Source organism: Tenrec ecaudatus, chromosome 12 (genome assembly GCF_050624435.1).
Source record: "Tenrec ecaudatus isolate mTenEca1 chromosome 12, mTenEca1.hap1, whole genome shotgun sequence".
Lineage (NCBI taxonomy): Eukaryota > Metazoa > Chordata > Mammalia > Afrosoricida > Tenrecidae > Tenrec > Tenrec ecaudatus.
The window spans coordinates 85,958,701-85,973,593 of NC_134541.1; the positions used below are offsets into that span (position 1 = coordinate 85,958,701).

Genomic DNA, 14,893 nt, shown 5'->3' on the forward strand with positions numbered 1-14,893 from the left:
AGGTTGGCACAATAAACTATGTACCTCTCCATTGAATTATGTATGAGAAGAATGTTGAAAATATTATTTTGTAGCACATATATGATAAAAATAACTTAGAATATGACATAGTTTTCATTTTTTACTCACAATTAGAAACTGATGGAGAGTGTTGCTGGTACAACATTTCAAAAGACTAGCTAAAATATTCAATCAGAAAAGAGATTATGATATAAGCCAGAAATTTGAATTTATAAAAAGTGTTAGCAATGGAATAAATATTCTTTATTTAATATTTTATTTATTGTCTCACTTTTCCTCCAAAACTGTTTTATTGGGAGCAAATGCAGTTGTCATATCCATCCGTAGTTCAAGTGCATCAAGCAGTATTATACAACTGCTACCCCAATTAGCTTGAAAACATCATCTTCCTTTCTCAACTAGTGGCACCATCTCCCTTTATTCCACCACCACCACCACTCCACTGTAGTCCCAGAAACCCCTATTCTACTTGCTGTCTCTTTATGTTAATCAATTCTGGCTTTCATCTACCATCAAAAAGAAAAACATATCGCTGAAATTCAAGAATGCTATCCCCCAATGACAAAATACATGAGATAAACTCCAATAAGAATTTAAATTGAGGAAGCAGGCAGTCCAAGTGCAGTCAGCAGCCCTTCCTCGGAATCCATAACAGACCTAGGTGTGCTTCGGATGTGTAAGTCTGGCTACTGGAATGTGAGGATCTTGTCAGTTGACTGCCTTTCTCAGGATATTCTGGATCCAAAAGCACTCTTTAGTAGCTGGTGTCCTGCAACACGCCCTGTGGCTCATGCTGAACACGCAAACTGCTTGTCATATGCATGATATTGAATACAGCAAGAAACAACAAAAAACACCTACTCCCTGCCTTCAAGGAGATTTCAGCTCACAGCACAGCCTTATTTCTCTATGTTTGCTGTTCTTCAACTGCAGCACAAAGGAGGGATGCTTGCAAACCTCCCTCCCTGCACTGGCCACAGAGTGAAACCACTGGCTGTGAGGACTGCTGCCTACTCTGATGGTGAGCCGGCTCTGTCTCTTCTCTGTGAGCAAACTACTGTTGCACACAGAGCCTGTGTGTGAGCTGAGCTTTTGTCAGTGACTTCCGACACTGGTTTAACAGAAATCAACAGTTATATGTGTGCAGTACACAAGAAGGGGAGTAATTCAACTTGAAGGGAGAATAAGGTTATTTTTTATAAAAGAACCTTGTAAATTGAAGCACAATCAGGAAAAATATATTTAAAAGGAAAACCATTAACATGTTAAGAAAGATTTTTAAAATAATATAAAAGATGTCACAGAAAAGGATGATATAATTAAAATGAGAATACGATATATGAAGTTTTGTGGAGACCAGGATGATGGAAAAAATAGAACAATTTTTAAAAATAGAACAATTCCTGATAATAATATGAAGTATGATTAAACACAATGCAGAATACACAGAAAACAAATTAATGGACATAAATAAACAAAACAAGATGCAAATTCAGAAATTCGATAACAATAAGCCATTGGCACCGTTGAATCCCGAATCACAGTGATTCTAGGACAGAGTAGAACTGCTCCGTAGGGTGTCAGACACTGTTAATCTTTTGGAGGAGCAAACAGCCTCATCTTTCTCGCTTGGAGGAGCTGGTGATTTCAAACTACTGACATTGAACTTTGCATCCCAATGTAAAATAGATAAAAAGATGGCAAAATGAAAACCTGTGCCAGGGGAGGCTAAGAGTTAAGTGAGAAAGCCCTAATTCCAACAGGAAATCCTCCCTGTCATCCATCTGTGCCTGTCTAAGGCTGGGTTCTCTGCGCCCCCTGCTGCCCAGTGTCTTCCCTGCAGGGGAGGTTTGTGTCTGGGCTCACACTGACTTCCCCTCACTGTGCTCCTTGCACAGTAATACGTAGCCGTGTCCTCAGCGGTCACGGAGCTCAGCTGCCGGGAGAACTGATTCTTCGATGTGTCTCTGGTGATGGAGAGTCGGCTTTGGAAGGACGGGTTATAACCTGTATTACCACCATAATCTATGCACCCCATCCACTGCAGCCCCTTCCCCGAGGTCTGGCGGATCCAGCTCCAACAGTAACCACTGCTTGTTATGGAGAAACCAGAGACAATGCAGGTGAGGGACAGCTTCTGGGACGGCTTCACCAGTCCTGGACCCGACTCCTGAAGCTGCACCTGGGACAGGACGCCTGCAAATTAAAAAAAGAAAATTCCATGTCAGTCACAACTATCTCCATAGACCCAGGTCGGATATCTGAATCTCTCACCTTGGGGAACTGTCACAGGCACAGCAGAACACACAGCAATAGCATCTTTAGACCACAGCTCTGTTTCCCAAGAGACCCACAGCCCTGTCTGAAGAGAACTGATAGTTTTCCCACCCCAAGGGTGAAATTGTACCCTAGTGCCTGAAAGATAATTTGCATATGAGGGAGTCCTGTCCTTATAAAACAGAAAGTGATAGAGGCCAGGCCCCCCTTTATCTTCTGAGCCCATGGTACGGTAACTGTTTGAACTCATATGTTAAGCAGGGACCCTCAGTTCTTGCTTCAGCCCCATTAACACTTTGGCAGAGTTGGGGGGTTGGGTGTTTCCAGTTTGTTAGGAGGATACACATCCACACCCAACGTACATGGTTCTATCTCAACCATGTCACCCATGCACTCCCTCTGCAAAGGGCCAAATTACTGGTGCCTCAGCCATTGTTATCTGAGTCTTTGCCGCTGGAGTTTCAGCCACAGGTGTGGACCCTTTGGCGTGGACCGCCTCTCTCCTCTCTGGCTCCTCCCCGAGCCCCGCCCCAAGCCGGCCAGGCCCCGCCCACCCCCTCACCAGGCGCCTGTGCTGGCATCTCAGCAGAAATGGGCGGGGAAAGAGCTGCCTTGAGAGGAAGTGAAGGCAGACCCCTACCCCTCTCTGACCCCGCCAGCTCCTCCCACCCCGGGTCACGCCCAGACAGGGCCGGAAGTGGCGGTGTCTTATTCTGAACTGCAACTCACTGCAAGGATTCCACTGTCGGTGCTCTGCTTGCGGTGCCAGAGAAGCGCCCACAGCCTGAGCACCCTGTTGCCGGCGCTCCCAGGTGGGAGGCTCTGGGCTCCGGGACATGTATGTGGGCGGAGGCTGTTTTAGTCCAGCTGACTAGGGTGCAAGCGCCCTTTCTCTCCCCCAGGAACCCTGCCAGCGCTTCTCTTGGTGAGAGGTGGGCGGGTGTCCCCAAGGCCGGTCCTATTTCCCTGCTTTCAGATTGGTTGTGGTTCATGGTGGGAGTCCCTGTTGGAGAAAGGGGATCCCGGCTGGGGTTTGGGGCTTCGGGGTTCCCTGATTCTCTCTTTGCGGGTCTCCTAACCCCCCTCCCTTGTTTCCTTCCGCACAGCGATGCCTCCTCCCGAGACTCCTTGCGCCTCCTCAGCTCAAAGGTGAGCCCGGGATCTTGTTCTGCTGACCTCTCTCTGGACCCGACCAGAGTCTGTTCTAGGCGCAAGATCTCTTGCTGGTCCGTGACAGAAACGTCTTCCCTGGCTTTAAAATATTGGTGGCCGCCCTTTCTTCTTACTCTTTGTTTTTATTTCTATCTATATATTACTAAGGTTTTAAAAATCATTCCCATTTCATTTCCTTTCTATTCTTCATTGTTTCTGTTGGGTTCAGTTTGTGAAGCACAAAAGGAGTGGATGCCTAGAGATGAAATAACATGCGAGTGTCTGTAAGGATGCCTGGGTGGGGTCGGGGTGGGTCGCTGGCGGAGTTGGGGAGGGTGAGGGGACTTGGGGAGTAAGAATGAAGGATTGAGGGGACTGAACACTACAACTGAAGGTGACTAATAAGTCTGCTTAAAGGCGATTTAATCATAGTGGGAAAATAGACGATGTGAAATCGATTGTGGTAATGATTGTGGAATGCTTAAGATGGCTGAATTGTGGGATTATGTGGGATATGTGGATTAAGTGCCCCAAAACATGTTAAAAAGAAAGAAAGATGCTCTCCATCACAAAAGTAATCTAACTAAACTATGCACAGAAGAATCAAAAACCAAACTGAAACAAAGGAACCAAAAACAAGGTAATGTTAAGGTGTTCAACCTCTATTTGGGGGATGAAACTGGAAGTGACCCTGAAATGGGCCCTTGGCGTTTGAACGTTGTGAGGCTGAAGGACAATTTATTTGGGGCTGGTGTAGTGGGCGTTGGCCCTGGGGCCCTTGGCCAAGGCGCCTCTGCCAGCTGTCCAGGCAGCAGCAGGCTCATGGTCACCAGGATGTCGCAGGCTGTGATGGTGGAGTAGTTTGGAATGTGCCAGTTGAGATGCCTGGTCGGCGATGTGCCCAAAGGTGTCTTTGATCAACGAGTGCACAACGCTCATGGCCCTGAACGAGATACTGGAGTCTGAGTGGACCTACTGGAGCATCTTGTGCACATAACACACAGTAGGTCTCCTTGCCGCTGCATTGGCATTTCTTGCTGTGCTCCCTTTGAGCCTTAGCTGCAGCCTCCTTGGGACTCCTCCCTGGAGCAGGCAGGGACTTAGCAGGGTCAGGTGGGTTGTTTGACTGGGACGGTACACCTGGTAAAGGTAATGTAGGTGTCCTAAGGCGAGCTGAGGGAGGACAGAAACCTCCCCTGGAGCAGAAATTGTTGAAGCTCACTGGATCTTGATTTTTAGTAGGAATTTAGACCATGAAAGAAGGACCTCTAGATCCCTCTGACCTGTTGGGGTTTCAGCAGGAAGTGTTGGAAAAGTTACCACAGGGATAACTGGCTTGTGGTGGCCAAGTGTTCATAGTGATGTCACTTTTTAATCCTTCAATGTCGGATGATTTGATCTAATCTTCCTTGTAAGATGGGGGTGGAGGGGTGAGGGGCAGGAGTAGAGGAGGGAGGACAGGAGAGAGGAAGGAGGTGAGAGGGAATGATTGGAGCTGCCTCCACACTCCCTGATCGCCCCTAGCCTTGAACCCCGGGCAGCCACCTGCTGGAAAAGGTGTGTAGGCCAGCCACTGAGTGGGGACTTGTTTTTCTCGACACTACCTAGGTGGTCAATGAGGAGGTCCTGTTAGGAAAATGGGTTGGAGATGCTCACATTGTGCACTTGTGTGTCAGCATGCCGTTTGGATCCCTGGCCCGCTGTCGGCACTCTCCCACCCTGGGGTCCCCAGGCTTTCCCACCTGTCTCACAAACTTGAATAGTTGAGTTGGATCCCATTTTATTTTTGTAGATCTTATCATTGTTTCAAAATGTTTCACACACAAAAATCTATTTTCAATTTCATTATTTATGTGATTTTGGTGTGTACATAAGTGCATGTGTGTGTACCATACACATGTTTTTGTAGTATCCTTTTTGATAACAACTAAGGATGTTTACCAGTAGTTTTGTTAGGGCAAAATGTGTGCTACCTGCTAACTGCATATATAAATCTCCTAGTACTGCTTTTGCCCATTTTAGCCCTGCAGGCAGGCTGGCCGGCTCTCCCTGCTCCCTGGCAAACAGCATCACCTCCTCCTCCTCTTGTGTTTTAGAAGGGTATAGGTGTGTTTGAAAGATGGTCAGCATCTTAATATGTAAGGGTTAATGGTTTGGGAGTTGGAGATTAGCAGTTTATCATTAGGGATTTAAGTACCAAGTATTTTTGTGTGTTGAAATGTTGCCTAGAACATTTTAACATTTACTACCTATATATAGTATTTATGACCTATTTGGCAACATTTAAAAAATTTAATAAATCTTTTTATTGGGGCTCATACAACCCTTATCACAATGCATAAATATATCAATTGAGTAAAGCACCCTTATACATTAGTTGCCCTCGTTATTCTCAAAATTCTCCTTCCACTTGGGTTCCTGGAATCAGCTCGTTTTCCTTTTTATCCCTTCCCTTCCCTCCCCGCTCTCCCCTCCCCCATGAACCCTTAATAGTTTATAAATTATTATGTTATCTTATACTTCCAGGCCTCTCCCCTCACCCACCTTCCCATTGCCCATCCCCCAGAGATTAGAGGAAGGTCATCACACAATGATGGTTTTTGTTCTTGGTGTCTGCCACCTGGTCCGTTCAACACCTTGTATTCGCTTAGGTTGCGCACTTCTCTGTGGGCTTTGTTGTTTCCGAGCTAGATGGCCGCTTGTTTGCCTTCAATTGGCAACTTTTTTACATGACATCTTCAATTTATGATGAATAAGGAATTTTCTTTTCTTCTTTTTGGAAGTCATTTTCTTCTTTTTATTAATTCTTTTTTTCTGATCAATCTAGCTAGTATCATTTTTAATATGAGTGGTGAAAATGGATATGTATGTTTATCCTGATTCTGCGATGGGGTGAACTTTTTTCTCTTTCTCTTACATGTGACATTTTCAAAGTTTTTTTTACAAGAATGTATATTAGCATATTGAGTTTTACCTATTTCATGTTAGATTTGTAGTTGTTTTTTTTTTAACATGAAAAGCTTTTTACTTTGTTTATTATTCATTCTGTGTCAATTTAGATAATTGACTTTTCCCCCATCACTAGGCATATTTGAGTGTTCATTTTCTTGTGTTAAATCAATTCTGGGATGAATTAGAATTAATCTTGATGCATGCTTATTTTAATATATTGTCTGACTCAGTTTCCTATTTTAAAAATAACTTTTTCATTCAGATCCATTATCAACACTCGTCTATAGTTTTCTTAAAATATCGTCATCTGACATGGGTATCAGGTTATTTCTTGTCTCATAGAAAATGTTACTAAGTGCTCTAAAAACTATTGTTATGTTGGAACCCAATAAGTTGAACTTAAGCAACAAAACAGTAAAAAAGTGCTTCTTAATCTTATGTGACTACTCTAGCTGCCAGAATTTTTAGTTTTCATCTATCTTACAGTTAGGCTGGAAGTTTCTCAAGAAATTTTATTTTGATTCAATTGATTATAGACCTTCTAAGCATCCTGCAATCCAGTGAGTAATTATTGTCAGTCTCTTGCTCTGCTGGATCCTCTGAACTTCCAGCTGAACCCTCAGTGTACAGGACTGCATGATTTACAGTTTCCCAGACAGACAAATAGCTGCTCACCACTTAGTGAGTGTGTTGTTTTAGACTAGAGCCCATGTTCCTGAAAGTACTCTGCCACCTGGCATGCTGTGAGGCCCTTAGAGAACTGCCTTCAGCTCACCAAAAGAATGGACTAATGAGGGGTGGAAATGCCTCAGTGATTTTGTTGTCACCTTGTTTGTTCCAAAATTTTTTAACTGAAGAAACCTCTTCCCTTTTTTTCATGAGAGAAATAATATCTTTTGTAAACATAAAACACTAATGTCTTTGTGTTTGCGCTGGGTGTATATTTGTGGTTTCTGAGACTGTTGTCATATCAGCTGTCATTGAGTCAGTGCCATCTCACTGGGACCCATTGCACAACAGAACAAAACATTGCACTCTCCTGTGCCATCCTCATAATTGAGGATGAACGCATGTTTTTAAAAAATTTATTTATTTTAACTCATTTTATCATGGGCTTGTACAGCTTGTATTACAATCCATGCATATATCAATTGTGTTACACACATTTGTACATGTTGCTATCATCACTTTCAAAACATTTTCTTTCTACTTGAGCGCTGTATCAGCTCATTTTATTCTTCCCTCATGAAGCCCTGATAAATTATAATTTTTTATTGCTTTTTCGTGTCTTATACTGTCTGATGTCTCCCTTCACCCACTTTTCTGTTGTCCATCCCCCTGAGAAGGGGTTATATGTAGATCATTGTGTTCATTTCCCCTTTCACCCCTCACCTACCCCTTACTCTCCTGGTATTGCCACTCTGATTATTGGTCCTGATGGGTTTATCTGCCCTTGATTCCCTGTGTTTCTAGCTCTTTTCGGTACCCATGTGCATTCTCTGGTCTAGCCAGTTTCGTACAGTAGATTTGGGGTCATGATTGTGGGGTGGGGGGAGCACTAAACAACTAGAGAAAAGTTGTATGTTTCATAGGTGTTATACTGAACCCTAACTGGCTCATCCTTGTGACCCATTCTGATAGGTTAGTTTATTGTGCCAACCTGGCTCATAGGAACATGGTATAAATAATGTTGCAGTTTGATTGGAGGGCAAAGAGATAAATGGCTAGGCAAACCGTGCCTCTCTCTCTCTTGCACTCTTCTCATCAGATCAGGGTGCGCCTGCTAGTTCTCTGCCACAACTTGTGAGCTACACTAAGTGTTGGCCTAACAACCTGTGGATCATGTCGCTAGAGCTTGAGGTTCCTTTGAGAAGTGCTTCATCATGTTGCTGATGTATGCATCACTTGAGCTTGGGACTGTTGGATCCTATCTTCTTGCTCTTTGTTGATGATCTGCCCTTTGTTTGCTGCCTGTGTCCAGACTGCCTGCATTGCCGTACATAAGACTCACCTGTCTGCTTCCTTGACCTTGGACCCAGTGGCCCTCATGAGTTGAAGGACTTCCAGTATATTAAATGTTTCACGGAAGTGAGTTGAACTGAGCACTCTGGACAGCTGTGTGAACAAATTAGCTGCTATATTCTTTTGTGCTTTATATGTCTATCCATTATATAGAATATATAATAATATATAATGATTATATATAATGGTTTTATATATAATGATTATATATTGTATATGTAATAGATGTATGTATGCACATATCTATATATATTCACAAGTGTCCTGGTTTTGTTTCTGTGTAACACACCCTTCTGTAAGGGGGTGTCCAATTGCCTACAGATGGACTTTGGGTCTCACTCCACACTACCCCTCTTTCAAATTGATAGGATTTTTTGTTCTGTGTCTCTGATGCCAGATTCCTGATCCTATTGACACCTCATGATCACACAGGCTTGTGTGCTTCTTCCATGAGGACTTTGTAGCTTCTCAGTTTGATGGCCTTTAGGACCCCAGAAGCTATATCTTTTGATAGCCAGGCAGCATCAACTTTCTACACCATATTTGCTTCTGCACCATTTTGTCTTAATCGATTGTGTCAGGAAGCTGAGCATCATGGAATGCCAGGTTATTAGAACAAAGTCTTCTTTCATTGAGAGAGTACTGGGGTAGAGGTCCAATGTCTATCTGCTACTTTTATACTTAAAATTTAAATATATTTACATAGATATGTTACCCCTTTGTCATATATATGTGTACATATGTAAATGACTGTATTTAGAACTCTATAAATGCCCTTTGTCTCCTACTTCTTTCCTCTATTTCCTTTTACTTTCCTCTTGTCCCACTATCATGTTTGGCCTTCATCAGTTTTCAGTAATTCCTCTCATTACATTGCCCTTGATCACGCCCTACCAGGCATCCTACACTCTCCTCAACGTCGATTTTAGATCACTTGTTGTGCCCTTGACCCCAGGCTTACAGCCACTTCCTTTCCCCCACTTCCCTGTTTCCTTTATCCCCCCCCCCCCCAGAACCATCAGCCCCATTGTTGTCTCCTCTGGTGTGTTTATCCTGCCAATCTTATCTAGATAGACATGCGGAGACAATAATAAGCACAGAAACAAGACAGAGCAAAATAACAACAACAAAAAAGGAAGCAACCACCGGAAAAAAAGAGAAAAGACTTAAGAATCATTCCAGGTTTGTTCGTTGATCATTAGGAGTATTTTACTGTTGGTTGAGTCTGATGTGGTACCATGCCTTGGCCACTCAGTCTGTTTTTTTGTATTTCCCGGGCACTTCATTGCTTTGCTCCTCTTGCTGCTCTGTTGCATGCCTTTAGAGTTTTGCCCCAGTGTGGTGAAGTCAGATCGAGCACATTTCCCACAGTGTGCCACAGTGTTGTCCCTCATAGCGCTGTGGGTCATTAAGGGATGCCGTGTCTTGTGATTGGGATGGCCCTATGGTCCTCTCTGTGCATTAGGCAATTTGAGCAGGAATATCATTCTTCGGGTTTGGTGAACCATTTGTCGCAGTCACTTTGTTAATCCATTTGGTAGTGGGATTCATGTTTTTCACTGCCCGTCATCTTTACCAAACAAAATATCCTTTTCGAGGAATGATCTTTTCTGATATATGTCCAAAGTATATAATATGAACTCTCACCATCCTTGCCTCTAAGTAGCACTCTGACATTACATCTTCCAAAACAGACTTGTTTGTCCTTTGCATGTCCATGGTATGTGGGACATTCTTGTCCAGAACTACAATTCTAATATATTCATTCTTCTTCAGCCTTCCTTTGTTCATCTTTCAAATGCACAAGAGTCAATTGACAATAGCCTGCTTTGGTCAGGTGAAACCAGTCCTCCAGGTAATATCTTTTCCTTTCAATACTCTAAAGAGGCATTGTTCAGCAGATTTATCTAATGCAATGATTGATCTCTTGACTGTTATACTTTCAGTATTCAGGATATTTGTTTGGTCTTTTTTCTATACACCAACCAATTTTTTTCTGGAAGGAGTTAAAATTTACTCAAGCTTTAGATTAAGAATTTTGATCAAGGAGGGGCTGTCGTAGCCAGCTCAGGAGTCAAACCGTCCTGAAAGAGGGGGAATGATTATTAGGGTAAAAAGAAGAGATTAAAAGTATTGGGAGGGCAACAGTGAATACTGAAGCTTCGGGTTTGTTTTACATACTCCTTTTATCCATGCAGAAACAACCCGGGGTTTATTATCTCATTGTTAAGCAAGCACATTTGCTACACATAGCAATTTTGTCTTCTGCCAAGGCAGACATCCCTGAGAAAATTAAACAACGTATCTTCCCAGACTTTGCATACTTTCTTGTTCTTTTTTTTTGTTGTTCTTGTTCTTAACAGTATGTTCAAAACGTAAAGTCACAGAAGAAATCAGCAAACACTGACACATAGTTCATGAGAGTTATCAGCTGTTTCAAAGCTGAGTCTTAATGGCCTTCAACAGCCCCCGCTTTTTTATTTACTGAAGACGTCTTTACTCAAAACGTCAGCAGATCACTGTGTCTGTCTTAGGTTGTGAAGTCCTGAAATCGCCCTTACCCGTCATCAGTCACTGTCTGCAGGAGACTATGACCTGTCTTAGGTTGGAATACTCAGACTCGATTTTACCCGTCTGACTAACCAGCCTCTGCCTTATACTCCTGTTTGGGGAGGGAGTGAAGTATGCAGGTGTACTTCCTGTAATTTTGTTCCTAAAGCCAATAATTCAACCATAACCTTGTGCAGTATCATAGGGAGTATGCATAAGATAAACAATACACACACTCCCGCTGTGACTAGAGAAAAAGCATGTGAGGTAGGCCTCTGAGATTTCCTAACGAAGGGAAAGAATTTTGAAAATGCTGGAGCCAATCCTCAGCAACCTTGTCGACATCAAAATAAAGAGACTTAGCATCTTTTATGGCTAATATTTCTTGATGGAGTTGTAATCAATCTAAAGACTCATTAGCATTGTGCCAAGTACCTTGAAGATGATTCTACACTTTAATCCAGCTATACTGACTGTTAGTGTACTATTTAGGTGTAACACAGATCCATGTATGTACAGCATGGCACTGTAGACTAGACCTGGCCTTAAGCCCCTGCACCTCGTCTCCTAAATACATGACCATGTCATAAAGAGCATTTACTTTTTGTTCTAACTTCCTGTCTATATCTTCTTGAGTACCCAAAACATTAGTCACATCTTTGGATAATTCATTTCCACAGTGGGCAGTTTGTAAGATTTGTGAAAGTACAATTGCTGCAGTAGTAGCAGTAGCAACTAAACTTAATATAGCTAAAATACTTGCTATAAGCAAACCTACAAAACACTTAAATCTGGTTGATGCCTTTTCAGTCTCTTCTAATACCTGTAACCCTCTTTCTGAATACCAAGGCCCAGTAATATTCACTGGCAGCATAACAAAAGAAGGTTGATATAAAATGGCGATGACAATACCTTCAGGGGACCAGGTAATACAATTAGACAAATTGCAGTTATTACAAGACCTGATAAACTTAGAGTCATCATGATCTATAGTAATATTCCCTGCCAAAAGTACATAAGGCGATGGTACGCAGGCAGTAACATTTCCCTGTGGTCTGGAGGTAGGGCCCATAAGCTTCATGTCCCCCTAAGCAGCCCCTATTTTCCACCACTGAGTTTGTGGAAAACCCAAATCTGACCACCAAAGCCCTGCAGACAGCCCCTTTTCCCATTTGGCAGTGTTTTTTTTTGAGTATTGTCCTGGTTGACAGACCAATCGATGATATATCTCTCTTTTGTGACGTTATACCTGATGGGCTTGTCTGTGAGACATGATCTCCACAATATGGTTTTATTATTCTTTTGAATCTCTAGTCTACATGAGGAAAAAGACTGTGGAGTGGGTGGAATAACATTTCCTTCACTTTGTACAGGGAGGGCGTGAGTCATTAACCCACATCTTGATTTCCAGACCTTCCCAGACAGCAGGAAGTAAGAGTGGTGGATCAGAAACTTAAGCCTAGTACTTCTCACTGAGCCATGTCCCCAGAAGCACTCTGAGGCAAATTACCATCTGCATGGTTTGCAAACTGCACCAACCATTCAGGCAGCCCCCATGCTCCATCAGCATCCTGTGTAAAAACCCAAACATGCCCTCCTCCCCATAATAATAGCGGGTTGGGGCCATTCCTCCAGGCAAAACAAGCCAATGATATCTCTTCATAGGCTCTTTGAAGTTGGTGGAAGGGACACTAAAGGCAAATCTTTTACAATATTTTGGATCCAAGGGCGTGGTATAAAAACAATCTTTTAAATCTAAAATGAACTTATATGTATTGGCTGGAATAGCAGAGGGGGAAGGGAGCCCAGCCTGCAGGGCTCCCATAAGTTCCATAGTATCATTAACCCTCCTTTACTGTTTTTCCTTACAAAGCAGCTGCTATCGCAAGCCCCTGAGTAAAGAAAGGTTCAATGTCTGAGCATAGTCTGATATAATCGGACAGGTTGCCCTTTTTTCCAAAAGGTCTCAGCGCTGCCTGGCAGGCAGTATTTGCATTTTCAAAAGCCAATTGTTTCCATTCTGCGGCGGGAAGCACCTCGAAGGACAGTGTATCTAATAAAGATTGAGTAAAAGAGGCAGTTGGGCCATATTGGGCACAAGCAACCTTGAGTTCTTTTAGCTGTTTGAAAGGAATAGGAGTAAGCCCTCTCCAATAGTTTGTGTTATTTTTCATCAGTTAACCTTATTTAGAGAGCTTGAACCCCATTCTCTGGGCAAAGATGATGGAAGATAAGTCATCCTTTTCCTTGATCCATCTCATTTACCTTTAAACTTCTGCATTCACGTTGGCTCTTGGCATCACCCATGTACCTACAACTAGACATCCTTTGAGTGTAGCGTGCATTCTTTTACAAAGGCTTTATCATTGCCATCCATAAACACAAGAGCTTCAGAGAGGAGAAAATAAACATCCCTCTGGGCCTGTTTCCTAGTTAAGGATGTCTCTGCATTGACTAGTTCACCTCTAGGATTTGCTGTTCATGTCCTTCTGTTTCTTATTGTCCACTTTAAAAAGAAGTTTCACTGATTAGCGTACTCTGCTGTGCATATTACTATGGGCCTCTAATGGATTCCCCCAAGCTTAGTAATTTCTTAACACTCAATAAAGTATTTTATTCAAGGAGATGTGAGCTCATAAAGTTTGAAGAGCTCACATGGGTTGGACTGAACACACGCAAGCAGGAAACTCACATAATGACATTTGTGTTTTAACAGTCATATTAACATACACATGCCTACTATGAACAAATCAGCACATATACTAGAACTAACAAATCTTCATACAATACCCTCAGATTAATAAATATACATGCATTTACTTAAGAAAAAAACCCACAAAGACACACTAAAATATACTAGAATTATAATAATAGAATCAATGCAGAACAGACTACAAGTTCTGTCACATAGTATAACATATTAAGGCACAGAGTAGTTCATGTGTACTAGCACATACAAAAAAACAAACAAAGTGCATACAAGAATATACACACTGAGCTACAAGAATGTGGAGGTGTGTGGCAGAGACATTTTCTCTGCAGGTAGAGGAAATAGGTACCTAATTTAACTAATCCTTCTTAGGCTCCTCTACATTTCTCCCCTGAGGGTCCCTGTTATCTGTGGGCTTGAGTGACCCCTGAGCCCCGCCCTCTCCCTGTATGGGTGTATGTGTCTGGGTTCCCATAGCCTTTCCCTCTGTGTGTGCCTGACTCAGAAATATGTGATCATAACTACAGCAGTCACAGTACTGATTGACAGAAAATCAGTCCCTGGGCATGTCTCTAGAGAAGGATATTCTGACAGAACTTGAAGGGAACCTGTGGGTGCCCTGTACAGAATAGGATGCTTATAGCCCATGCTTAAGGGGACATAGGGCAGGAAGGGAGGTGAGGTCTGGGGAGGCATGTTGAGACTAAGCATAAAATGTGTCTTATCTCCCTTTTCCTACTCTTGTATCAATATGCACAACTGCTAAATTAAACAGCCTTTGGAGAAAAAAAAACTGACTTTCAAATTAGCCTGTGGTGGACAAGGACAGACAGGAGCTGTGAATGAATAAAATGAATGAACTCAGAGAAGAAAGTCTCCGTTTGGATGAATGGAGAGAGGTGACTTGATCTAGGATTGGGCTACTGGTGGTAAGTTCATGTAGTATGTTGTGTGGAAATATATATATATATATATACACACACACACACATACAAAGATAATAAAGTGAGATCCTTTGCACAGCAGGGACTGTTATCCCGAGGAAGGAGGGAATACAGGAGGGTTATTGAAAGCAAGGGATAAAGTTTTTGATGAAGCCGATGATTTGAACAGAATTTGTCCTAGATGCAGGAATTACCAATTACATGGGAAATTTGAGACAATTCAAGGGAAAAATGAAACAAGCTAAGTTTGAAATCATCCTATCAT

General features: G+C 42.5%; 1 long non-coding RNA gene across 1 annotated transcript in view; it reads left to right on the plus strand.

The window, feature by feature from the left end:
* The first annotated feature begins 2,947 nt into the window (after positions 1 to 2,947).
* LOC142462397 (uncharacterized) overlaps positions 2,948 to 14,893 on the plus strand; it is a 68,547-nt gene continuing 56,601 nt past the window's right edge. Inside the window, exons 1-2 of the long non-coding RNA XR_012787253.1 lie at positions 2,948 to 3,110; positions 3,405 to 3,447. This is a non-coding gene — a long non-coding RNA (uncharacterized LOC142462397). The remainder of the gene's footprint in view (positions 3,111 to 3,404; positions 3,448 to 14,893) is intronic.